Below are 27,110 nucleotides of genomic sequence, written 5' to 3'. Positions count from 1 at the left end.
TCTTTATCACTCACTGTCCATCTTCAAGCCATGAGCTGAGGACCTGGGCTGCTTAGAAAGATCATAAAATCTACTCCAGGTGTCCCTGAATTAAAGCCTTTACCTTTCTTTCTACATTGGCTGAGGTACCATGATTAAGAGAACTGGCACCTGTTTAGGAACAAAAACCTCTGTCAAATCTTGGCTTCATCATATATTAACATGTGACCTTGGACAGATCACTTCTCTGACCTGTATTTTCTTCGTCTGTACAATTGCTGCCCTATGTTCAGGTTTTTGAGATAATCAGACTCATGTGAAAATGTGTTGCAGGCTCTAAGCACTACTGAGGTCCCAAAGTGATGCAAATTGACCACAAGATCGTAGACTCTAACTTGTCCATCAAGAGGGAGATTGAGATTCCTCTATCATGAGAAATCAATCATAATTTAGGAGGCTTTCCTCAATTCTGGAATTATAAAATGGGACTCAGAATTGGGGGCTGTCTATATAAAGAGATATTTGTAAGTGCCCTCTTTTGTTTTGAGTACCTCTGGAAAAGGCCTCCTACTTTATTGTTTGCTACTCGAAAACGTTACCCAGATTTTTAAAATACCTTGAGTCTTGAATGTTTAAATTTAGATTATATTTATATTATGGTTGAGCCCCATTCTTTCCTTGCCTAGATATGTGAATACTATTTTTGTGTGCGGGTAAGCTTAAAAATTGACTGTCTAAATATTTAACCAGAGTTATTTTAAAAGAATTTCATTATTTATCTTCTTTATGATTTATATTATCACATTCTGTGTCTGTAGTTATGGTTTATCATAAGCAGCCCATCTGCTACAACAGCCAAATTGGAACATTCATATAAGATGAGTTCAGATATCATAAACATGACAAGAGATGGATTACATTTAGTCTTTCTCCATGTTTAACCAATTTAATTTGTTTCCTATGCAGAAGAGGCTCTAAATTTACTTAATATATGTTAGCACTTAGGAACATAGTTAGAAACAAGGCGAAGGTCTTAACCTATTCGTAAATAAATGAGAAGATTCCTGTCGGAGTGAAAGAGAGAGAGAGAATTTATGTCAAACAATCAGGAATTTAATACATAGTGGTCTTTTAGGATGTCCAGTTTGTGTACATACTCTTAAGGCGTGATTACGAATAACTTCACTTCCTATAAACAATGTGACTGGAGAAATTACTCACAGATACAACAAAAAGGGGAAGAAAGGTAAGACGTTTTAACTAAAGCCAATAAGTGAATTACTTTCCCTGAAAAGGTTAAAAATGGCAGATTTATTTTTCGTTGCCATAATATTTGTCTTTGTTGGGCCAGCTATCTGAGGTATTCTCCAGAAGATTCAGAGCTCGTTGAGACGTCACCGCGTGACCCCAGGTCCAAAGTCACAGCAGAGTCCCGAAGGATTTTTCCCTTCTGCAGTTTGGGGACTCAAGGAACCTTAACTGAAGGCTAAGTCTGTTGGCTGAATGAAAGTATTGATAGCGCTGTAGGGAAAGCTTTCAGTGATTATACTGGATTTCCCTCTGCCCTTGGTAAAGGTCAAGTAGAGGACTTTTTAGTGCAAGCAAAAGAGTCATTCATTTTTCACTCTTTAGGTAAAGGACTTATGTCATATTATTAGTGAAAATGTGATTAACTGTTAAAGCAACATAGGTCTTAATGATCTATAAAGCCATTTCTCTCAAAGTTATGGATTCATTGCTCTGCAGTACTAAATATATGTTGTTCTAGGATCGTACAAGTCATGAATACTAAAAATAAAAATAAACATATTTCTTTGATGATGATTTATTACCAAACAATTTGGAGCTAATACATTCGCATTATAGGATGCAAATACAAATGTGACACAACTGAGTGGGCCTTTAAGATGAAGTGTCATTACTTCAGGAAATATGGGCTGTGCCTCAACTTCATCACAGCCTTTGCAACATAATGTTTTGAGAGCCTGTGACTGATGTTTCCACTTGCAGCAGTTGGGTTCTTAAGTCCTGTACTTAGTGAGAGAATGGTTTCATTCAGCCTCGTTGATGACCTAAAAACCCACATGTGGGGATATTACATGCCATTGTGAATTAGAATTTGAAGTTGGTAAATGGGATTGGGTGGCTCCTCTCAGGTAGGACACTGAGTTCACAGTGAGCAGGATGCAGAGGAACGCTGGCAGACTCGGCAAACAATGGTACCACGATCCTGTGTCCAGAAGAACAGGCACCCCTCCTACCGGTTGTACCTGGTGGTTATTTTTCTGTATCAGGACAGAGCTGTCCAGTGACCCCCAGATTACTCAGCAAAGTAAAAAGCTCTGCAGAAGTTGAGTCTGTGTATGTCAAGTTGACCTCGTTTTCTTCTTTATGTCTCTACTTCTTCTCTTTCGAGGTCCACAACTTCTTATTATCACTTCATTTCTCTCATTCTTTCTTCCGTTTACTGTCTTTATCCCCTCTACTTTTCTTTCTTTTATTTTTGTCTCCCCTCTCCTTTCCCCATTTCATCCTGTTTCTTGCTTTCTGAATCAGGTGGCGAGCTGACATCAAGTATATTAATAGTTATATTCTTGGCACTGTTAAGAACTTGCTTAAAGGCTGCACAGCATCCCAACCAGGAGGGCTGGAGGTAGTGCGGCTGCCCGGGTTTCATCCCAGCCAGATCCATGGACATGCGCATTCACACAGACAACAAGCTGGGTGCCTACCTTGAGGACCTGATCACCAAGGGGGAATAAGGGGCCCGGAGCCAGAGATCAGCTCCCCTGCCCCTCAAGGCAGAGTTCCCGTGTGTGGGGGAGGGGGCATTTCATTCACAGATTGGTGAATAATGAAATTGGTTTGATTCACATGGGACATTTGTGCTTTTAGAGGAAAAGAGACTCTGATTCTTTGAATCTTCCTCCGTAAGTTTATAAATATATATTTTTTTAGAGGAAAAAAAGAAAGAACTTGCTTAAAGGAAAGAGGTTTTCTGGTATCAAGAGAGAACCATGCTCCTTAAGACTGAATATGTGACTCTTTCCCAGTTCTTGTTTCAGTCTTGCTGATTACTCGAGTCTAAATGGATCATTATTGTCTCCTCAATTTTTTTTCTGTTGGTACAATATGAATAATAAGATAGTTAAGATGGTATTTGTGCAACGGCCTTTAAAAAATAACTTTGCAAGTGGAAAGGAGGACAAAAGGAAGCAAATGATGGAGCAAAGTACACATTATATGAGCACTGCAGACGGCTCTCTGGGTTAGATGGCCCCAGCGTGCGTCTAATTTATGTAGCTGATAACCCAAGTTAACAGACAGCCTGGCACTATTATGGAGGTAATATTTTCTCAAGGATGTACAGTCTTAAACAACTTCTTCCTGTATTAGGTTCATACATGCTTTTCTTTAACATAAAGCAGGTATGTCTGTTCTCTTGTTCCATTTCATTTTCTTGGAAAAATAAATTTATTGCAAGCCAGCTGAATGGAAATTCTGCTTACTGTTTACGACTGAAGTTGCTCTCCCCCTCTCCTGTATTACCCAGGGAATTCGTTCAATATAGAGTCTAATTCCACACCCATTTCTTTATTTTGCCCCTCTCCATCCTTCTTTTCAGGGTTCTGTTTCAAAACCTATATTGCCACAGAGCAGCTGGTAGCACTTAGCAACCACCTGCACAAGTAGTTCTGTTTCCAATGGAAGAAAATTTAGCTTACATAAGGCAAAAAAACTGTAAGGTGTCGGCTTTTCCATTTTTATTTGTATTTGTGTACATTTTCTTACTCATTGATGAATGTTCTGCTAAGTGAAACTTAACTCCTTGGTAAAGAATGAGAAACGGTATGGTATAGCGGTCATTTGTTTCCGTAAGGTTTGGTTAAATTGAAACTCTGTCAGTAAGGCGAGAGGTTGATCATAGCCAGGAAGAGACTCTTAAAATCTGTAACTTCTTTGATGGGTGAGAAGGCACCCTCTTGAATTGGAAACTTCTACCACAATTTTCCAGGCAATGGTCCCTATTGAGGACTATGACAAGCACCGTGATGTGTGCTGGGTTCCCATGAAAGGCATTGTACAGTCAGACTTTTCATACCTAACAGTAAATAAATTACCTTCCTATTGCTTGGGAATAAGTTTAAATCTCTACGTTTTTATTAAATTGTTCACATAACTATACACTGAATATTGATCGTAACTGCACTAGCAGTGACTAATGTGTCAAGTGGTGACTTTTCTTAAATCAAGGTAGCTATTCTGTAAATGAAACTCCAACCTAAAAGCCGGCCATCTACAAATAACATCTGATGACTAAGTTATGTAAAGCCAACTGCAGCTCATAAGTCATTTCTGCTGCTTACCCCTCTCATTTAATCCTCAGTCGCCATTTTTTTCCCCTAGGTAGGTTGAACTGAATCAGAGGAAAGCTATGTCATTTGGCCAAGGTCACTTAGCTAGTCTTTGTAAACTCATCCACACTTCTGGCATAATCATCTTTTGAGCAGAAGAGTTCAGCAGGTAATTTTGTTTTATTTAGGCTTAAAAATTTGGAGAAGCCACAGAATATAGTTATGTAGTTATTCTATCCAGGAATCTGAACAATGCATAAATGCTGGATTTCTTTTCGAATCCCACTGTAAGATGGAAAGGATTCTAGAAGAAATTTAATATGATATCATAGCTTTACAAATTAACAAACCAAAATGTATGACCAAGATTACCCACTGGTTTATGGTGGTGCTGAGACTAGAATCAAATTAAATTCCTTCCTCCCTCCTTCCTTCCATCCCTCTCTCCTTTCCTTCCTTTCTTCCTTCCTTTTTCCTTTATTCATTCTTCTTTTCCTTCTCTCCTCCCTTCTTCCTCAGATATTTCAGTCCATATTCTGGGCCAGTTACTACTCATCTAAGCTAGGTATTGGAGATAAACCATAACTAAATCAGATTCCTTCCATGCCCTCAGGGAGTCCGGTCCCTCAGGAGGAATACAGCCAACTGAACTAGTACCATGCTGTCATGGCAAAGATATGGGCTATTGGATATGGGCGACATTTGGGAGGGACATGCATCAAAATCTAGAGGGAGTCAGAGAAGGTTTCCTTGAGGGAGTATCTCTAAACCAACACTTGAAGGATGATTAACTTTATTCCAATGAAGGAGAGTTACATAGTAGCAGAGAAGAATGTTCAGGTATTAGCCCAGAGGCAAGAGAAAGCATAATGGAGCCCATGCACTAACAGCAGTTCAGTTTGAGTGTGGGAAGGCAGAGAGCAGTGAAAGAAAGACTGATTTGAATTCCCTTTAAAGATAAATTGATGCTTGTAAAACTCCATTAGGAGCTATGAAGTTTACAAGATAATACTTAATTATAATAGAATAATCTAGGATAGTGAGTTATAGAATGAGAAGTCCTAAAGCAAAGAATTCAGATTATGAACTTCCCTTGGGGTTTAGAGGAGAAATGGTCATCATGGACCACAGGAAGCAAAGAAGTCTTCAGGGAAGCTTTTGAAAAATAAGTAGCATGTTTATAGATTACCTTCTTGCTTTCCTTTTCTCCATGAACAAATAGTCTATACCATCTGTCTCTAGTTCTTCAATTTCCATTCTGTCTTCAGCTTATGGCAACCTCCATTTTGCCTGTAATACTTGAAAAGGGCAGTAATGATCCCCAACAGCCAAATCCAGTGTGTTTGTCAGTCTTTGGTCCACTGTGATGTTCTTTCTCAGGACAGTTCTCTCTTTCTTAGACCCTATTCTTCCTCTGGCTTCTGGACCACTGCTTACTTCTGGGTCCCCCTCTAATTCTGTCTCCTTTTCAGGGTTCTCCTTATCTGCCCCTTCACAGAGCTCAAACGGTCCCCAGGCTCCAGACTTTGGCTGTCCTTCCTTCAGCCAAATGTCCTTCCTTCCTGATTTCCCTGGGTGATTAAAATGCCATCGATGTATCCATTAAGGACTCCCAAAACATTATCTTAGGCTCCACACCTACAGTTCCAAACCTCTTGCTGAACATCTCTACCTGAGTGTCTTGCCCCACTTCAAATGAAGTAAAATCCATCCTCCCTCCCCTTATTCCCATTGCATTAATATTTTCATCATCTACCTTGTTTTTCAAGCTAGCACTTGTAAGTCTGCCTTGGCTTCTTGCATTTCATTTTCCCTTCACCCATGTTCAGTGATTTGCCAAATTTTATACTCTACACTCCAGAGATGTTTCTTGATTCTGCCTGATCCTCTCAAATCATACTGCCTTTCCCTTAATTCAGAGCTTCACCATCTATTGCTAAGACTGTATAAGAATGCTCTTAATGGTCTCCCTTCCATTCAAGAACAGCCTTTCTAAACATCAAACCAAAGCTAGTCTTTTATTTGCTTACGGCACTACTCTAAGATTTTGTTTAGGGGAAGAAAGGTATTCTGAGGCTGAAAAACTTCAAAAATTAGGAAGCCAAACTCTATAGCCTGATGTACATGACCCTTAGTGATTTAGCTGCAAACTACCCCCCGCCGCCCTCCCCTAATCTTCGTTCACTCAGAGTCCTCCTGACAGCACTGTGCTCCTCCACGGCTCCCTGTCTTTGTGTGTGCTGATTTCCCCCCTTGAAGTCCCCTGTGTTTGCTCTCCACTTTCTTCACTTTCTCTCCCTGGCAAATTCCTGATGATTCAACTTAAATCTTGCTCTCATAGCTGTCTCTGAGAGAGGAACCTGCAGGGAGACATTCTTCATGAATCTCTTCTACAATCCTTACCACATCAGTTGCCTCCACCCCCAGATTGCTTCTCACCCCCACCCCCCATGGCACAGAGTGAGTCTTACTTATGTTTGTACCCCAGCTGGTAGCCCAGCATCTGCGATGCAGGAGGTGCTGCTCTGTTCACGTGAGATAAGGCTGCTCCTCCTCCTCCTGCTGTTGTTGCAATGACCAAGCCAAAGGAGATTTCAGGGGCAAAAGAGTGAAATATCAAGAACGATATTTTAGGTGTTTAGGATGATTGATCTTAAAGTCAAGTGAAGAATGGGTTAAAAGGGGGGAAGTCTGAGTCAGGGCAATGGGGTCTCACAGAGATTCTCAGAATAATAAGGGATTAATTTATAATCTATAGTAATTATAATAATCTGTGATAAAACATTAATCTAACTGGATTGAAACCTACTGCAGATTCATTGCTGAATTGATGGAATGAGAGAATAGATCTCAGGGAGAAGGGTGGAAGCCCAGAGTCTCTTCATTTTCTTTGGCGATCCCGACTATGGCAATAAGTACTTTTGTCCATTCCCTCCCATGGTGTTTTCCCTCCATGGATCATCTTTCTGGCTCTGCCAGCCCTCTCCGTCCCCATTGTCTCGCTGGAGGGGCAGCAGCAGCGTGCTCTTGTTACTGTGTGGCAGACACTGCTATGCACTTCACTCCTATGACCTCATGAAAGATAGTGAGGTAAGTACTATGTTGCCTCCCCTTTACAGATGAGGACAGTGAGGCTCAGAGATGCTAATTCAAAAAAAGCCTCCTTGCTGTGCAGCTGTGGACCCAAGGGAGGAGCACAAGTCTGATGCTGACCTCTCTTCCATTCACTGCTCAGTCTCAACAACCTCCATTTAGCCAAATATGTTTTGGACCAAATATCTGAATATTCACAAGTGTTCAGTTAATATCTTCTTTGTGAATGCAAATTAGGGAAGTTAAAGTTGCGGAGAAATGAATTCTCCAGATATTTGAAGCGCACATCTTTGAGCCCTGTGGCTTCTATAATGTTGCCGTAAGGATGAATACGTCTCTAAAATCATTAGTCCAGGAAACCAGATAGCCAAACTTGTTGGATTCTTGTCCTAAATCAAAGTAAATTGGCACTAAATGACTCTCTTTTAAGAAAAGTGTATAACTTTGGCACATGGGCTTAACCTCTGTGCTGCCCAAATTAAAGGCAATTTTCCTGCACTTGTGAGTTCTCCCAGGCCTCACATTGCTAGACAGCATCCCTGCAGATGTAGACTCACAACTTGCTTCCCTGCTTTAAAGTTGAATCTCTTGACTTTTTTCAAAGCGTGGTTCATGGACCCCATGCATCAAAAATCAGGATACTGTTTTAAAATGCAAATTTCTGGACTCAACCTCGGATCTACTGATTTAGAACCTTCCAGGGTGAGGCCCCAAAACCTGCTTCTCTTTATGAAATAACAGTCATACAAAATAACAGGAGTGTGGTGATGGTCCCTTGAATAAAGTGAGACTAAAAGTGCTAAGCATGGTCGTTAAAGTATGCAGACATTTAATAATAGCTGTTAGCCTTGGCAGCTCTATTTTACATTACGCCCTGCCAAATGCCTTTCAGCTAGTGACCTTCTGTGGTAATTAATCACAAGCATATCAGCTCTGTAAATGTTTAGACTCAGTTCAAGCAGCTCTAGCACCTGCCTAAGTGATCCCTCTTCCTATCCCTCTTTATTTTGTTGTATAGCTTTGATTTGCATTTCTTGTCTTCAAATACATGTAAGACATTTTCTAAGAGCCTCCTCTGAGCAGGAACTCTACATGGATTTCACTTAATTCTTGTAAGACCCCACAAAGGAGACATTATCAGCCCCATTGCACAGTTGGGAAAGCTGAGACTTTGCTCAAGGTCACAGAACCAGAGAGTTGGGGGAGGAAAGTCTGAATGCCAGACACCTGACCCCATAATCAAGTGCCTCCATAAGCTTTTCCCCAGTATTCCAGGTTGTTTCAGCTTAGATGGCTTCTTTCCTGATAGGTGCAGATATAGCTTTAGTTTAAGCATCCTGTCTAGGACCTCTGGGCACCACTGTCACCCAGGCTGTTTCTGTGGCACATACGTCTGTGGTACTTTTCAGATCCTCACCTTACAAAGTTAACACACTAGGAAGGAAGAGCAGATAAATGGTATTGCTTAAATTTGAAGGCATAATTAAAATCTAGACTTTTTTTAGTAGAATTTTTGTTCATATGTTTCTTTTTGCCAGTTTCATTAACCTAATGTGTGTGGAGTCAAGAGATGAACTTTTCCCCTGGCACTATTACTGATTTTTTTGTCAGTACTGATGAATCGGGCTTTCTGCAAAGATAAGAAATGTTCTATATCTGCATTGTTCAGTACATTTGGCACTGGCCTCATGTGGCTATTGAACTATATGGCTAGTGTGACTGAGGAACTGAATTTAAAATTTTAAATTTAATTAATGAATGTTTAAATTTGAATAGCTTCATGTGGCTAGAGGACACCATATTGGACAGCTTAGGCCTAGATATGTCTACAGAAAGGCACTGACGTCAAGCATCTAAAAATTCAAACCTGAAGCCAGACTGGCTCATTAGTCTGTGTGACTTTTTGCAAGTTACTTGACATCTCTGTTCTTCATTACTTTGACTATAAAATGACAGTAATAACACTATGTGCCTCACAGGTTGGTTGTGAAGAGTACACTGAGCAGTCTTAGGTAAAGACAAGCACAGTGCCGAGCACGTCGTAAGAACTCATCCATGTTAGCAGCTGTTATTTTACTATTATTAGCTCACCTTCCTAAAGAATTTGAAGTTTCCTGCCTTTTTATTTGTGATGTGAAATCTACTTAAAAGTGCTGACACCATGGTAGCTGCTTAGTAAATATGTACTGAATCAAATGTTTGAAATCCCTTGGATTTAGGACTTTCGATACAGAGTCTTGGGAAATGCCTTCCCTCCTTCAGATATGCAATAAGGATGTGCAAGTCTGTTTGATGGTCGAGACGAATGAGAAGAAAAGGAAGTGAGGAGGCTCTAATACTGATGAAGAAAAAATAAAATTCTTTCATCTTTTGTCCCATGCAACTCAAATACCTATGATCTAAAAATATTCCTCTCAGATTTGATATGTGAGAGGAGATGATCAAGGGAAGGGACATTTTAACAGGACATGTGATAAGTAGCAGGAGGCCATTTCTCTTCTGGGTTATTACAAGTTGATCTCGGTGACTTACTAGCCAGTCGGTATGTAAGTACCCTGTGCATCGAAATAACCACACATACCTAAAGACACTTGTGCACCACATACAGTGTGTGCCTGTCTATTGCATGTATGTGTACAAATATGAATATTGACATTAAAATTAGATAGTAAAACCTTTTGATTTAGTGCCAACTGAGCCTAGCCACAGTAAATTGAACATCTGAGCTATCTTGGCATGCCTTAGCTTTATAAGGCCTTGTAAATGGCTACATAAATATTTTCTAAATGGAAATCATATTAGACCGGAGGCTTAGGGTGCTGTAGATAGGAAAGAGAGGTAAATAATTGCCTTTTTATTTTGTGACCATATTAGAAATGCCAGACAATGGAAAAACTAGTAAAATTAAAAAGGAATTCCTGAAGGAAAACAACGTGCTGGCTCACACAGAGCCTTTCTTCTTCGTCTGCCCTGCCGATCGATGTTGACTACATTCCCAGCGACTCGGTTTCACAGTGAACGACTCAGGCTGCTGTGGGTCTGGGACAGAGATGGCGTGGGGCTGGGGGGACTCAGGAGACACCATGCTGTCAGTGAGTGCTCCTGCCTGCTAAGCCGACAGCTGAAAAAGAGAGACCAACCGCACGACTGAGAGAAATATAATATGTCCTTTTAACGAGTTGAATTTGAAGAACTTTTTCAGGAAAGGGGAACTGAGGCCCTTCTGAAGGGTTTTGTTGATGACAGTTGCCAGCCTACACCTTGAAGAGCTGGTAAAAGGTGCCCAACATAGATATTTGTCAGTTTACTGCAAAGAAATTCTCTCCTTTGAAAAACTTTCGGTGGCATGCTACGGAGATGGCCCTGTTGGTACAGCCTTATATAACTGTTGACTTTGTGTTGATTTTATTATTCAAGTAGGTCCCACCTATTGTTTCAGAGGTCAATGAGCTTTTTCATTGCATTTCATCTGAACCTTAGCCCCTGGTCAACCACACTCTTGCTTCTTAGGCAAACATTCTGCAGCAGCTGGGTTGGAAACTATCATTCCACACATCACAGCAAATCTCAGACAACTTGAGTTTAATTATTCCCTGTTGACTGGCTTTGCCATTACTAAAATCTCTTTTAACACTGACATTGAGAGTGGAAGTGTAGGGTTTCTGAGCTCTCAGCACAATAGCTTTCGCATTAATATCTCACGGTTTATTTCATACAGCAAAGGTCTGTTTGTGGTGTCTAAAATTTGTTTAAACATAAATTGCAAAGAAAGGCATGGCTGACACAATACAGCTCTATACAGTGGAGAGAAAGGCTGTGTGAATAGGCTTAGATACTTTTTAAAAAGTACATTCCTCTTATAAGAAAAAAAAATTTTGCCTTTCAAGTGCATGTCAAAGAGATTTTAATCACCCTTTTGTTTTTGTTCATTTTTTTAGAACACATTTATGTTTTATGACTTTGCTAAATAAATAATGTAGGTATAGAGTATCCCAAACTGAACTTTTCATGATGTTTAACACTCTGTAATTTCGTGATTAATAGTGCCTAATCTGAATGTCCCATGAAAACTTTGTGCAGCAAGAGGTGTTCAGTGTTACTAAAGGTTAGCAACCTTACAAAAGGGACAGTTTAGTGATTGTTTCCAGGGAGCTTTATAGTCTCACAAGTTATAAGAAAAACAATAAAACTTTGGCATTGGATAGCTAGTGTAACATACCGTAGGATTTATCACTACCTAGAAATTAATGCAGAGAGAAAGAACTGAACAATTTATATTTTAAAAATTCATTTTGAAATATTAAACACGGGAGGACCTAGCATGTGGACACAACTGTTTTAAAGATAGTATGTATTTAGTGAATTTTATCTTAGCCGACAAACACCCCCAGATTCCACTAAATAATACACGGCCAGAATCTTCTGCTGCTTTCCTGGCCATAAACTACTTTCCCCACCTGAGCACCCAACTTCTAGCTGATGCCTGTAGAACCCACTGAAATGTGGTAGGATTGACTCTGAGGAACCAAAGTCCTTCTTGATGGTGGTATCTTGACTCTGCTCTATTTGAGAGTTAAGGCACATTACCAATTTCACAAGTAGTATTAAAAAAAACCCAAATCTGATTATGGCTCTCCTCTGTCAAAACCCTCCAATGGTTCTCCACTGCATTCATGAGAAAGCTCAAAACTTACGTCATCACTTACGAGGCCCTCCATCATCTGGCTTCTGCAAACTCCTCTGCCTACCACCTCTCTCCATTCTTTGCCAAACTGGTCCTCTCTCAGTTCCTTAAACTGCCCACAGTCTGTCACTCACTTTGTACATATATGTTCATTCGTTCATTGACTCGCCCGTTCAATATCTATTGAGCATTGACTGCCAGGCACCATGCTGACTGTGAAGGGCTATGTCAGAGGATAAAATAGATGTGTTTTGTACCCTCTTGATGTCTATAAACTAGTCAGGAAGCCAGGAACAGAACACATAACTCCAAAAGCTGTCCTCTCAGACTGTGTTTCTCTTGCACATGGCTCTCTCATTCTTATATTTCACATCTCATATTAAACCTCCTTTCCTGGAGAGGCTTCCCTGTTGCTTCCTCCAGGTTAGAGCCTACTGATACATGCTGCAGAAATCCAACAGAATCAAATGAATAGGAATTAGACTTCAGACTTTATGGAAGCCCAGCTTGACTCTGTGGCTTCCCCTTGAGTCTTCATTGGTCATCTTTATTCGCTTGGTGGTGTTTAGCTTTGGCAGTGCAAGGCCGTGCCTAGCTGTTTGGGTGAGGGGCTGGCATGCAAGGTAGAGAAGAGTGTCTGGAAAAGCTGGAGGGAATCGTTTGTTGATTATCTATCCATCACGAGTATTTTACTCCTATTAAAATAGAATTGACCCTCGAACAACATGGGTTTGGACTGCGTGGGTCCACTTGTATGTGTATTTTTTTCAATAAATATGTACTGTGGTATTACATGATCCAGAGCCCCAGATGGTTGATCTGCAGATGTGGAACCGCAGGTAGGGAGAGCTGACTGTAAAGTTATATGCAGGTTTTTGACTATGCAGAGGGTGGGTCCCCCTAACCCTCCCATGTTGTTCAAGGGTCAACTGTATTTGATCTTTATGCAAACATTGTGAAATGAGTATAGAGAAAGAGGAGAACATAAAACTACAGTCCAGAACTCTAGAGACAGACCATTCAAATCTGCCACTGGGACCCCCCGTCTCCTCAGCTGTAATAATGATATTTGTCAGGATTGTTAGGAGAATTTTAGTTATATCAGATCATATTCACAAAGCCATCAAAATATGCCTGGCCCATTTTAAGTGCTGGCTTTTATTGTTATTCCCATGTTGTAGATGAGGAGAAAGGCTTGGAAGGGTTGGGTACCTTTTGAAGATCATAAAGCTAGAAATAAAAAACAAAAGAGGCAGGATTGAGACACAATCTGTCCAATTTCAGACTCAAGTCTCTACTCTCTACACCAAAGTAGGTAAATATCCACCCAGTCAGTGAGTGAAGGTGACAGAAAAGGCACTCAATGATTACCAGAAGAGAGTCTGTGTTTAGAAGCCTGAGTTTTAAGAAGTTGTCTTCATGCCTGGTTTCTGTGAATAAAGCCGTGCTTGATTTCTTAAGTAATGGGCAGCAGTGGCCATGTGAGTAATATGCCAGATGGTTGTTTAAATCCCTGGGAAGCAGCATATTCTTCTGTTTAATTTTAAAATACAATGTGTCAGGTTGAGAAGGGAAGATAAGAAAGGAATGGCCTTGTCTTGTGCTGATAAATTGCTTTCTCCAAATATACCTTCAGGTGGACACCACTCTACGCTCTCAGACCTGTTGCCTTTCCTTACAAGGTCCAAGGAGCCATGGTTTAAAAAAATGTATCTGTATTATCCTCATGTGGATATAATGTCTTTTAAAAATTGTCCATAATTAAAACATTATTGATATGACTGATCATTTAGGTATAAAATTAGTGAGTCTAGATTTTTCTTTATATGAAGATTTTTTTCACATTATGTTCTTTACAATTATTATTTTTTCTACCTATCTTTTGTAGCAGTCTAGAGGGTTAGCAAGGAAACCTCTATAATTTTAATGTCATACGTCCATTCCTGTCCCTTACACTAGGAATGTATGACCACGCTGGAAGAAAATGCTTACTGGTAGGGCTAGTACCGATTTGTGCAAAATTTAGTTCCATTTTAATTGAACATCTAATATGAGCCAAGGACGAAGATATAAGACATTTTTTCTGCCTTGGAAATCTTAGCGTTTACTGATAAATATATACAAATAGATATTTTTTAAATGTAGATAGATTTATGGCTGTGAGGCTGTGGAAACATAGCAAAATGCCTACCACTGGGAGTTTGGGGATTTGCCACACATTTCTGAGATTAAATCTTTAAAATGATGAATATGAGTTAACCAGGTAAATAGAGGGTAGAGAGGGTTGCTGAGAAAGTAGGACCTGCCAAAGCAAAGGCTCAGAACCTGGATGCGAGGACTTACAGACTGGTCTGTACTTGTGGACGGCAAAGCACAAGGTAGGGGGCAAGAGGACCTGCGTTGACACAATTGGTGGGGGCCACATGGAGTGTTTGTTGTGTCGTCTTAAGTTCCTTGACTTCAGACTGTCAGTAATAGACAGTCATTGAAGGATTTTGAGCAGTGAATTAACATGGTTTGATTTGTACACAAGCTAATTCATCAGCTGCATTCGGCAGAATGGGTCTAATGAAGGCAAGTCTGGATGCAAGGAGTTGAGTGTGATACTTAAAAAGAGAGAAAACCAGCAACAGCGAGAAGCACCTGATAAGAGAAATATTTAGCATATACAGCTGATGAGGCTCGAGGGTTGGCTAGATTTGGGAAGTGAGAGAAGTATAGAGTTTAAGATGGTACAAGCCAGAAAAAGAGTGTGAACACAAAATGTTTTCAGAGTTGGCCGCCCTGATTTTAAGATGCCTCTAGGATGACTGGATACCCCAGTCTGGAGTTCAGAGGGGAGCTTGTGGTTAGAGACATCGTTAGGGAGTTACCAGCATAGGAGGGGAGGGAGGAGTAAAGCTTTGAGAATGGCTGGAAGACAACCTGGGGCCATGTTAAAGGGAGAATGGGCTGAAGACAAAATCCTGGGAGAAACCCAGCATTTACTCAGCAGAGAGATTGAAAATGACCCCAGTGGAGGATCCTGAAAAAGAACCCAGAGGAGAAGGTGAGTCATGAATGTGAAACAAGTAGACCATCTCAAGGAGGCAGTGGCTGTCAGTGTCAGGTGTTGTCATTTTTGCCTGTAATTTATTCGTTCCTATGCTATTTTTGTTTTTACTGCATTTGCTAATTATGAGAATAAATATGATACAAGTAGGGCCAAAATGAAAAAATATGTTCTCTCCTGAAGGGTAGGCTCTGGAAAGATAACATTTTCTTGTAAATAAAATAATTATTATCACAATCCTTTAATTGATAACTGTATGCTAAGAGTTTATACAGTGCCCTGATATTCAATATCATTTTATGTTCACATGAATCCAATAAGAGAAGCATTGAGACCTTACTTAGATTTCTACCCTTTTTCCAATCTAGAAGCTGATTCACTGTGAGGCTAAGGGACTTGTCACAACCAGCTGCTGGTAAGCTACAGAGCTTGGACAATACAGTGCTATGTCCTTAGCCTCCTGACCCACTGGGCCTTCATGATACCATGATAGGAATCCAAATATGGCAAATAATAGTTAGTATATACTCCTTTATCCATGGACACAAAATCTTCACTTCCATTCTTCAGGTTTATTACTTTCCTCCTAGTCATGAGCATTCAAAATCTTCAATTTCATAAAATTACAATCATTAAAATGTCATTTATCATATAATCTCTTTTCTGTTCCATTTTCCATATCCATAGGAAAAAAACTGCAGTCACAATCTGTTTCTTCTGAGACTGAGTTTACTTGGGGGATAATGTCTGGATTCCTAGGCCTTTAATTATATCTACAAAGATATCTGCAGAAGTCAATAAACTAAAAACCCATAATATAATGGAAAGAAAGAAAAGAAATTGGCATTTGTCAGGATTTTGTAGAATACTGGGTAACATTATGCTGAATAAAATAGATAGTAATCTGTCTAAGACAACTCAAAGAATTAAATCCGTGTCTTTGGAGGTAGCATGATTACATTACCTGATACGAGGTTCTTAAACCTGTTCTTAAACATACTACTTCTTAAAAATGAACAGATCTCTGTGTCAGGTCAAATCATAGGCAGACATTAAAGAACATTTTTTGCATATATTCCTCTTAATAAAAATTTATAACATCCAGTACAAAAGGAGAGTTCCCCTGGTTTCTCATTCCTCAACTCTTTTGAAAGTTGCCTGTTAGATTTCATATGAGTTTCCTGTCTTCTACTCTACTCTGGATGGAGCCCACAGAATTCAGTTTAATTTCCTATTGCTCATTCTGAAGTGACCTGGTGTTCCTTTAGTATTAATGTTTTTTTCTCTTGGGAACTTTCTATTTCACTGGAATCAGTTCTCTGGCTTCCCTTGAGAAAACTAAGGCCAAGTTCTTCCTTGCCCCACCTCTTTATCTATATCTTAATGGTTTTCTCTAGTACTTCTTCCAGGCATGTTTCCCTGTTTCTCTTAATGGACTTTTCCATCTCACAGCAGTTGAGGAATAACTTCTTATCCCTGTTATAACGCATTTTCATCATTTCCTTCCTCTGCCTCAGAGTAACATGGAGTAAGTTCTTGACAAATGAGTATCACATTATTTATCCCAGTAATCATTTATTTCATTTATAATTATTTTTATTTTGTTTTTAATCAATTTATAAATACATTTTAAAGATTATTTTTACACTTCTCTTTTTAAAGGATTACAATGGCCACACTAAATGTTAAAGAGCTTAATAACTGTGTTCTAATGTAATATTTCAAATTTGCATTCCATCAAACATGCATTAGGTACCTACTGTTTACAAACCACAGAACCAGGCATTAAAAGAGATTAAAAAAAATCAGAAGGGCCATGTCTCCAAGATGAATAAAGTCTAACTGGGAATTCAGGATGAATGAAAATCTAACAATCTACTTCAAATTATTATTGGTTATTAATCAGTTTCTTCATGAGAACTAAAGTAATTTAATTCATTCTTATAATCTCAGCAAATCTTTCTAGTAGAAAAATATAATAGCATTTTACTTGCAGCATTTTCTTCCTCTAGATCTTCACTATTGCTTCTCCTTTGCTAAATAAATAAATAAATAAATAAATAAATAAATAAATAAATAAATAATTTTTGGTAGGAAATTGGCATGTTTAAAATTAAATTATGCATGTGTAAACTTAGAGAAGAGAACATTCTTAAAATAATGCAAGGAATTTGTAAGCATACAGTGACGCAAAAATCAAAAGAAATTCTAGGAGCACATTTTTGAAATTTTTCTATTAATTTAACAACATGGAAAGCAGAATATCCATTTTGGAGTTTTATTATATGCGTATGGAAGACTGTTCTGTAATTTACAAATGAAAACCGTTGCCCACTGGATTTAGAATTTGTAGTCTCAGAATGGAGAATAAAACGTCTACCGTGTTGGTCAGTCCTTGGTGGAAAAGGACATTATGGGTAGAATCTCAAAAGCACCAGTAAGTGTATTTAAAATGGGTTAATACATTTAATTTGATTTTCCTATTCAGCTGCTGAGTTCAACAGTGTACACCCTTCTTCAATAATATGAAGGGGAAAAGATCCCCCAGCTGCTACTTTTATTTGAGGGGACACTGAGTTCTCCCAATCGTAGGTAAATTACTGGGGGAATTACCTTTGGAGCTTTGTGCATTATTTCCAGAATTAGAAAAGCGGGCTTAGAATGCAGAGTAAAGAAATCATCAGAGCATTAGCCGCTGTGTGTAGAATGTGAAAAAAAAACTGGCCAAGTTCACATTTTTGGCACTCAGAAAAGTGTGTACACCTTTGAATTGTGCCTTCATTTGATTTGTTATAATTAAGTACCATGGGAAACAATACAATTTGAGGGTTACTTCTGAGAAAACGGGGAGGCTTGGTGTTGACTTTTAAGGTCTGAGTTGGAACAGACAATTTTAATGATTAATTTTAATGATATCGCTAAATCAACAGAGGTAAAAATAGAATGATTCGATCAGAAGAGGGTTTGCAGCATTAAGCATGTATATGAAATAGCTTTTGTGACAGTCTGGGGATTTGATTTCCAGTATGAGCTACATAAATGGCTAAATATAATTTTCCTAAAATATTACTTCATTGGGCCAGTAGTAAGATATAATCTTGGCCTTTGTATTTTGGCTGGCTGACATTTTCTTCTTTCCCATGAAAAAAAAAAAAAAGTAGAACTGCCCTCACCGAGAATTGAACAGAACAGAGTATCGCGCTGCCCCTCTCTGTTTATTAAGATAAACTTCTGATAAGATGGTTAAGCAGGAAGTTGGAATAGTTCGGGGAAACTAAAGGCTACTTCTTGCTCTCACTATCTGGGATATATTATTTTACAGTTTGGAAGCCTATTTTGAAGGTTTCTTTTTGTTTTTGTTTTTTTTTTAAAGTACAAGATGTACTGAGGTTTGAGTGATACTTCAAGTTTCTTTTCAGTGGGTATTGAATAAGTGTGAAAAATGTCAGTATTTTTATTTGTATTAACACTCTGAGGTCAGAGCAAACATTTAGTAACGTGAGAGAAAGTATGCCACTTGGGTTCTGGAATGTTTGCAAAGGACATAGCAGAACGCACTTGGAAGTATAATTACCATCATTTCTATTGGTAAATCATCTTGGTAACATTGATTATTTCAGCCCAAATTAGTGAGATTAATTTAACTTGTTGATAACTCCAGACATTGGTTTTCTTATCATAATTTCAAGCCTTTCTTCTACTTAATGTCTGAATGAAGGCAATATTTCACCTGTGACCCAGGACAAGGTAGTAAGTATTATATTTCTGCTAAAGATCATGTGTAATTTTCCCTCCATTAAGTAATAAAACAGAAAACAAATTCTCTTCGATAGCTCTTTTCTCAGCTAAAGCACATTGTTAAATTTAATTTAGTCTATGCTTATGGAGTGAACTTGTGCTAGATAAAGGGGAAATATTACCTATAACTTTGGAAAGTGCAGAAACCAAAATCTGAGCAAGCTTATTTTCCTTTGTTCTTTCCCACATAGAATTTTTCTATTAATAATATGTCTAAATTTAAAGTGGTTGTATGTTATCTGTCAGCTATTCTAAATCATATATATTATGCTTTTACTATATCCTCTGGATTTTTATATGTGTTAAAGAAGTTAACTCTTTGTATGGAAATTTGAATTTTTTCCTGGTATTCCAGACCTTCTATATGACTTGCCAATTGTCTGGTTTTAGTTAGAAGAGCCTCCTCAATGAAAACCAATGTACTAGTTTGTTATCTTTAGCACAGCCTGACTATAAGGTTCAAGTACCAGGAATCTAACAAAGTGGACTAATGAGGTCTCCAGGACAGTTTTGATACGGAAAAAAGAAAAAAGAAAAAAAAGGATTAGATGTAGGGTTAGCATAGACTCTTTAAGTCAATATAGGAAATGAATTTAGAACCGTTTTGGTTTGCCCATAACCAATTACAAGCAACTGATGTTAACACATCTGACCTAGTGGGATTTTCATCTAGAAACTGGCAACGTTTACCAATTTCACAGCTACAATTCTCTAACCTAATATCTCTCAGGCCAACCAAAATAAAACAATACCATAATTTTATAAAGACCAAAGTAGCTTAATTTGAAGCAGCATGAAAGAAAAAAACGGATAGTACTGTAAGATGGGAAATGACCAGCATTAGCTCTGGAATTTAAGGCATTTTCAACAAAAACTCATTATGAAATGTCTAAAACTGATTTTAAAAATTCCTCTGAAGGTGATCAAATTATTTAACAATCGGAGTGCAAGTGTTTTAAAGTATCTTTTTTCCTTACCAGTGTTCTCACATGAGGAGCTGCTATTCTCTTTCATTTCTCAATGATTTTATTTATTTCATTTATTTCACCTATTTCATTTCATGGAGAATATTTTTAAAATATATTCTCTTAAGAGGATCAGAGTCAGTAGCTGGGTGGATAATAACACTGTTGATTGAAGTGCGGAACCTGGAAAGACAAGCACTCAAAAGCCATTTAAATGTGTGCATTCTGGTATGTTTTATTAAAAACAATTTTGAAGCTATGGGGTGTGCGTGTGTGTGTGTATGTGATATTTACAGAATCAATTTTCCTACATAGGGTTGCATATTTACTCATAGATGTATAGATCACATGTGTATAAAGTAAACTTTCAATTATCCAAGAACAAGTTAACTTTTTTGGGGAGTAGAGGTTGGTGTGTTACAGATTAACCATAGTTAAAAGCAATCATAGACCACTGTTACCATTAAATGACTCTTAATCAGCTACATATTAGGAGTTGTTTATTATTTAGAACTTCACAATAGGTAATAAACACCACAGCATCCTTTCTCCTACCACGTGGGAGATATGTCATATACTGGATTCATGCTATCTTCCTCCACTCTATGCCCATCCTTAGCACTTTGCAATGGCCCTTAGAAAAGGCTAGAAGGTCTGATAGCTTGCAATAGGACCGGAGGACGTAGGTGAGGAAGGGAAGGCACAGAGAATAAAAGATACATTTCCATTTCAATTCAACCCCTAAATTTGAGACCAACAAAGAAAAAAGTGAAATTTTCTAGGAAACAAAAATAAATAACAGATTATAAAAATAGACCTTGCTATTTCTGCTATTTCAGTTTACATAATTTATGTCCATTGATGAACGTAGTTTATTTACATAGTTTGTATGCTTAGTGTATGCAAACTTTTGAACTCTTGTTTTCACTCTTTTGGTTGTAAAATAGTAAACCTGTTGTTAAATGTCAGATGCACTTTAACCAGTACATTTGCATCACATAACTATTCTACAATGTTTTGGCTTTTTTTTTACATTGATTACCTTTGTTTTCACATTGAATTGACATGTGTGACTGCCATGCACACCCTCTCCATTACCGTACTGATTATAGTCAGATAAATAGGTACTAATGCATGGATGCATTTATGGACACCCCTTTACCTGGGAAGGGGTTTGAAGATCATTGTGAAATATTTAGTTCTGAAAAAACTCCTTTTGAGCACACATTTGGAGTGATGTTGAGAGGGTGGTAAAAATTTAGGCAGTGCAGATAATGTGTACAGTAACATTCAATAGCATCTTTGAGAAAGCCCCAAGAGATCCTGAAAATCAGAATGCAGTCTGCCCTCCCGTCACACTGTTGTCAGTATTATTCCAGTGTACATTAGCCTGTTGTTTTCTATGGCTGCCACACAGTAAATAAAAAAATCACTAGCATTTTTTAAAGAAAAATTTTAAGTTTTCTTCAAGGATAAGTTCTTTCAGCAGTCACTGCTGCAAGCATTATCTGTGAGAAAGCTGTGATAATGATGGAAAGCTATTAAGATGAACTAGCGACAAAGACCATTGCAGGGGGTGGGGAGGGGAAGAGATAAACTGGGAGTTCGAGATTTGCAGATGCTAACTGCTGTATATACAATAGATAAACAACAAGTTTATACTGTATAGCGCAAGGAACTATATTCAATATCTTGTAGTAACCCATGATGAAAAAGAATATGAAAACAAACATATATGTATATATATGACTGAACTATTATGCTGTACACCAGAAATTGACACAACATTGTAAACTGACTATACTTCAGTTTAAAAAAAGAGGATATTATTTTTTAAAAAAGGAAAAAGGGAACCTCTCCATGCAGGGGGGAGATGGGATCCTTCAATGAGAGTGGAATTCACGATACACATAGTATGGCCCAGCTGTTTGGGAACATTAAAAATCCCTTCACTTAAGCTGTTGAAAGCTGCAAAAAAGACCAAATGTTTTCCATCTCAAAACACATTTTACTTAGCCATGTTTTGAAAGCTGTTATCTAAACATTGAGAAAAAAAAAGCCCAGCATATTTTAACATGATTTCTTCCTCGGGTGCAAATCAGCAGTTATAATTTAATTGAGGAAAGAGAGTGAAAAAGGTAGAAGGAAAAGGCACATTTTATTCTCCTACCTTCTTGTTTATCTTTCCTTAAAGTACTTGAAGGACATAAAACTGGGAAATAAAAAAGTCACCAGCATACAGTTTTGTTAACTTATCTTGTGAACATTAAACATTATGCCTCAAATTTCGTATGGTACATAAAGTGTTTCGCCTTGCAAGATCGTGTATACAGCACTTCAAAAAAGCCAGGACAGCTCACTAAATGTAATGGATGTGTAATGGCAGATCTTTAGATCTCTTGTATTTGGCATGACAACTCCGGGTTCTTTAGGTGCTTTAAACCTGATATCTAAAACCATGTATTTTTTTCCCCAGTGATGAAAAACATAGACTAATTACAAACTTCTCTCATGCTGTAGAGATGGCTTGACCATCCGGTGCCATTGCAACATTTTGATTTCACTATGTCTCCTTTGGTTGCTGAAATTAATCAGTTTCACAACTTCATGTTCTTAATATATTTTCTTGCTAATTTTAGAATGAATACTAGAATGAATACTTGCTGAGCAGAGTCACAGTGGAAATATGTTGTCTGATGGTGCAATAAACAATTTATTTCTATTAACTAACAGTTTTAAGAGATGAAGTCTTAGAAGCTGTCCTATGACCTGCATCCAGATGTAGCTTCAACAAAATCTTCAAGAATACTCATTAGGCAGTTTTAAAAGATACCTTGAAAAAAAGGAACCAATTCCCACTTTAAGACTTACTTCGATAAACCAATTTATTTCCTGTAAAAAATTATGTTGGCTATTATGTTGACAAAACTTGTGTCAGGAAACTTTACTAAGAACGTGGCTTAGACAAGGAATAAATATGACATGGGGTCAGTGCCTTGCACCCGAGATGCAGACCACAAATGGTTTTTGATGATAAAACACAAGGAAGTTTCAAAGAGTGTAAATAATCAGATAAGGAAGCAGAGAGTAAGGACAGACATGCTCAATTTTGGAGGAAACCACCACTAAGAACCCCAGGTGACCTTCTTTGGGCTATGAGACGTAATTATGGTTTAATGACATAATGTTAAAAATTAAATCTCATTGTTTTTACTATCATCCCTATTATGACAGATTTATAGTTGTGGACAAAAACATAAGAAATTGCTTTGTATTCTTTTATTTTTAACCTTTATGTTTTTACACAAATCTAAGGGAAGAATGTAAAATGAGAATAAAAGATACATGTTCTAGGGTCACTCTTAAGAACCTTAAGTAGATTAGAATTTTGCTTCTAAGAAGTGCCCCTCTTCTCTGCTTCAAGTACTGAATTCCTTTTTCACATGTGTTTTCCCAAGTGACTACGATGAAAATACATTAATCAATGAGAGGGTAATTGAAAAAAATGGGTTGATGCCACAAACTGAATATCCATACACATTTGTTCTTACTCTGATTATGACTGAAGCTTCGGAAAATCATGTTGTGTCCCTGGCCTCTGTTTTCACATCCACAAAATGACTGTTAATTACAAATATGCAGTATAGATGCATCTGCGTTCTAGGAGTTTACATTGGTCTTGACAATACCCCTACTGCTTACTTCCTTTACTTATCTGATCTTTATAGTGAAACTGACATTAGTCTTCCTTACGGTCCCTGTCAGTCAGTGGTTGGCTCAGAGCGACCCTCATTGTCAACTCCCAGTGTCAGACGGATGGCATCTTTGGCAATTTACCAGGCCAATCTTTCAGGTCTTTATGGCTGAAGTAGTGCAGCCTCAGGAAACAATCATAGCAGAATATACAGTCAGATTAATCAGGATTTGAATCCCATCTTTAATACTTACCAGTTGTGTGACTTTGGGCAAGTTATTTACTGAGTACAGTTTTGTCATCTGTAAAACAAGGATAACAAACATTTACAAGCTGTTAATGAGTTATTAGAGGAAGTGATGCATAGTAAGTCCCTGACATAGAGTAGGTGCTTATATTTTACCATCCTATCATCATCTCTTGCTTCTGTTACTTCGATAGCTTGCTAAGTGGTCACTGGTGTCCACTTGCTCCACCCCAATATATTTGCCACATTGCTGCCATTGTGGTTCTTTAACGTGAGAATTTGGCAAGGACCATGTCTGGTTTTTCTTCAGAATGAATGAATAAAAGGGTGAAATTAACAAGACTGACTAATGTTAGAAATAATCCATTTAAAATACACTTGATTAAAAAAAAAAAGCTAATGGATATCTTTTGTCTACATTTCCAATCAAAACCAAATAATTTATTTAAAAAGTTATTGCAACACAGAAAACTGCAATGGGTGTATGTATTTAGGCATTATGCTATGATTTAAAGGTGTTCTGCAGTTTTGTTGTTGTTTTTATTGTTACTGTTATTGAAAGTGAGTTGACTATGTCTTTGGTTGTTAAACAAAATAGGAAGACCCATTATCTGAAACAAAATGTTTTCTAGTTTATCTACAAAGCATTGTCTGGGTATGTACCTTCAGTATGTATTCAGTTATTCTTAATTTAAGAAAAGAATTATGCCAGAAATTTCATGAGCTAACTTACTGCTTTTATATTTTACCAGAACAATTATTTTTCATTGTCTTTCATTTGTGCTGGCAGATTCACCCAGCATAGAGTACAAATCCATCTGCTATATTAGAATATATCAGGAAAATTGATCTCTTTGTTTAGAACACACACATGAATATACATATATACCTAAGCTACTACAGTCTATATTTTAAAAACTTTGGGGGATGTTATAGGGAATATAAGGAACAATAGGATGCTGAGTTTTATCAAAGAAATTGAAAAAACATTGGAAATACACTTAGCCTAACTCTAGCACATGGAAAGCTCCCAAGGAATACTCCTTTCCACTCCTAACCAGGCTTTGAGTGAGCAAAAGCCCCACCTCTTCCATAAAGCTTTCCCCACCACACAAGCCTTTACGCATCTCTTTCCTGCCGGAATCTCTGTAGCACTTATCATTCAAGCCACATAATTTAGTACTTAATGACTTACAGTCTTGTACTATTTGCTATTCTTTCAAGTAGCTTAGTCTTGTCTCTCTAAATAAATTGCCTGGGATTTTACAGCAGGGACAATGGTTCACACTAATATTTTATTCCCTCTGGCGGCATATTTAGTTGGTCATTTGCAACCTGTGAATCAAGAGTCAAGGAAATGAAGAGAGTGATGTGAGACTGGGCTAATATCCCAGAGTTACTCTGAAACCCAAGAGTCCATGTAAAATTATGTGTACATGTATGTAAACATGGCTGTATGTACAAATAAGGAGATTAGAAAAAGAATTTCAAATTAGATGTAGACTTCCTAACTTGTAGCATGTTTGTGATATATTGTCACATGCAAAAAAGGGAAGTTATAGAATAATATATAAATGTAACTATTTTGGTGAAAAAAGTATATATATTTCTTTATTTTGTGTGAGCAAAGAATACGACAAGAAAAAAACACGAGACTGAATATCAATTACCTCAGAATGATGAAACATGTTTACGTTGTGTTGTATAGTTCATAAAACAAGCATGCATTGCTTTTATAATTTGACTTCAAAAAAATGTTCAAAAATGAAAACTTCAAAGTGAAGTGGAGTGATAAATGAAATTACCAGGTTCTCTAAGGGAAAAAATTAAAATTTAATTTAAATCTAGTTTCTTTGCCTGGATAGATGGAGAAGCACTGGTATAGGAGAAAAAAGAGTTAGCTAAGAAGTTCTGTCTTCCAGGCACTGGTCTACCAGGGTGTCTACCAGCACCTACCAGCACTAGGACCTTGGGCAAGTTCTCTAACATCTGCCACTCTTTTCTCATTTTTATTGTGATAATTTTACTTGTCATGCCTATCATACCCTCTCATGGATTTGCATCATTCATTAATTAACTAGTTTAAATGAAAGCCCCTTGCAAAGGGTAATGTGTTATCCCTACTCTGCTCTCCATCACATCTGATGTGGTTTGGCTATTAGTTATGAAAACCTGGCAATCTCTCTGGGAGCCTGTAGAAATAAGCCAACAGCCACTTTATCAGAAGTGGTTGCTGCTCCCAGGAGAGCTCCTGCAACCACAGAAAAAGGGGCAAGATCCTAGTCTATGGAAGTGATGGGAAGGGAGAGAAACATTGGTTGCTAATATTATTACCACATTTAGCACTGATATTGTATTGCCTTTCTTCTAGGTTTGGGCTAACGTTGGGGAAACTCTAGATAAACAGTTTATCAGAGCACTTTTATGTTCAAAGATCAATATCTTAGTCATTTTATACACAATAACAAAAAATCAGCAGACTTTGCAAAGCAACTTAACCCTAATCTGGTACATACTCTCAAACCAATTGAAAACTCATGATCTACTAAGTGATGGCTCTGGAAATGAGAAACAAGTCTTTTTGAAATCTTGTCATAATGTCACCACTCCATATCTTATGATCAGTGTTTTTTTTTCTATTTTCAATCCCAGATAGCCTAAATTCCAACAGGCTTTTTGGAAAGTTTTCCATAATTTGGCCTTATCAAGTCTTACTCATGAATGCTTCTCAACTTTATGGCTCTTGGGATATCCTAATGAGTTTCTTGAGCAACAGTTCATGAGAGGAACCAGAGGCAAGTATTTGTTCCATGGGGATATGAAACCACCTCTTTCTGGCTGCAGCAAGGAAATGACAAGATGAGGCCAAGTGCAGACTGGGGTTCAGGGGTGGTGCTCCTTCATGGCCCTGGATTCTCTGATAATCAAAGGAAGCCAGGTAACTGAATTGTCCATATCCACCAAAGATCTTTGCCTGGCGTTTCTGTTATCTATTGCTACATTAAAAAATTACCTCCAAACTGAAAACAATAATAAACATTTATTGTCCTCAGATTCTATGGCTTAGAATTCAGAAGCTGCTTAGCTGGCTGAATGGTTCTGGCCCAAGGTCTCATCAGGTTGCAGTTAAGACAGCAGCTACAGTCACCTGAAGTTCTGCCTGGTGCTGGAAGATTCGATTCCAGTCACACCCATTCGCATTTCCGGCCCCAGCCAACAGAACAAATTTACACACCCAAAACT

The 27,110-nt window shown here is 37.9% G+C and overlaps 1 protein-coding gene and 1 long non-coding RNA gene across 9 annotated transcripts in view; one reads left to right on the top strand and one right to left on the bottom strand.

Moving 5' to 3' along the window:
• Positions 1-27,110, top strand: part of MECOM (MDS1 and EVI1 complex locus) — a 528,509-nt gene that overhangs the window by 426,529 nt on the left and 74,870 nt on the right. The window lies entirely within an intron of this gene.
• The window catches only part of LOC116152763 (uncharacterized), a 29,360-nt gene continuing 12,502 nt past the window's right edge, over positions 10,253-27,110 (bottom strand). The window contains exons 2-3 of the long non-coding RNA XR_004136454.2: positions 23,875-23,922; positions 10,253-10,548 (exon numbers count right to left, since the gene is read on the bottom strand). This is a non-coding gene — a long non-coding RNA (uncharacterized LOC116152763). The remainder of the gene's footprint in view (positions 10,549-23,874; positions 23,923-27,110) is intronic.

Source organism: Camelus dromedarius, chromosome 2, assembly GCF_036321535.1.
Source record: "Camelus dromedarius isolate mCamDro1 chromosome 2, mCamDro1.pat, whole genome shotgun sequence".
Taxonomy (NCBI): domain Eukaryota; kingdom Metazoa; phylum Chordata; class Mammalia; order Artiodactyla; family Camelidae; genus Camelus; species Camelus dromedarius.
Note: the sequence above shows the minus strand (reverse complement) of the source record. Positions and strands in the feature narration are given on the sequence as shown.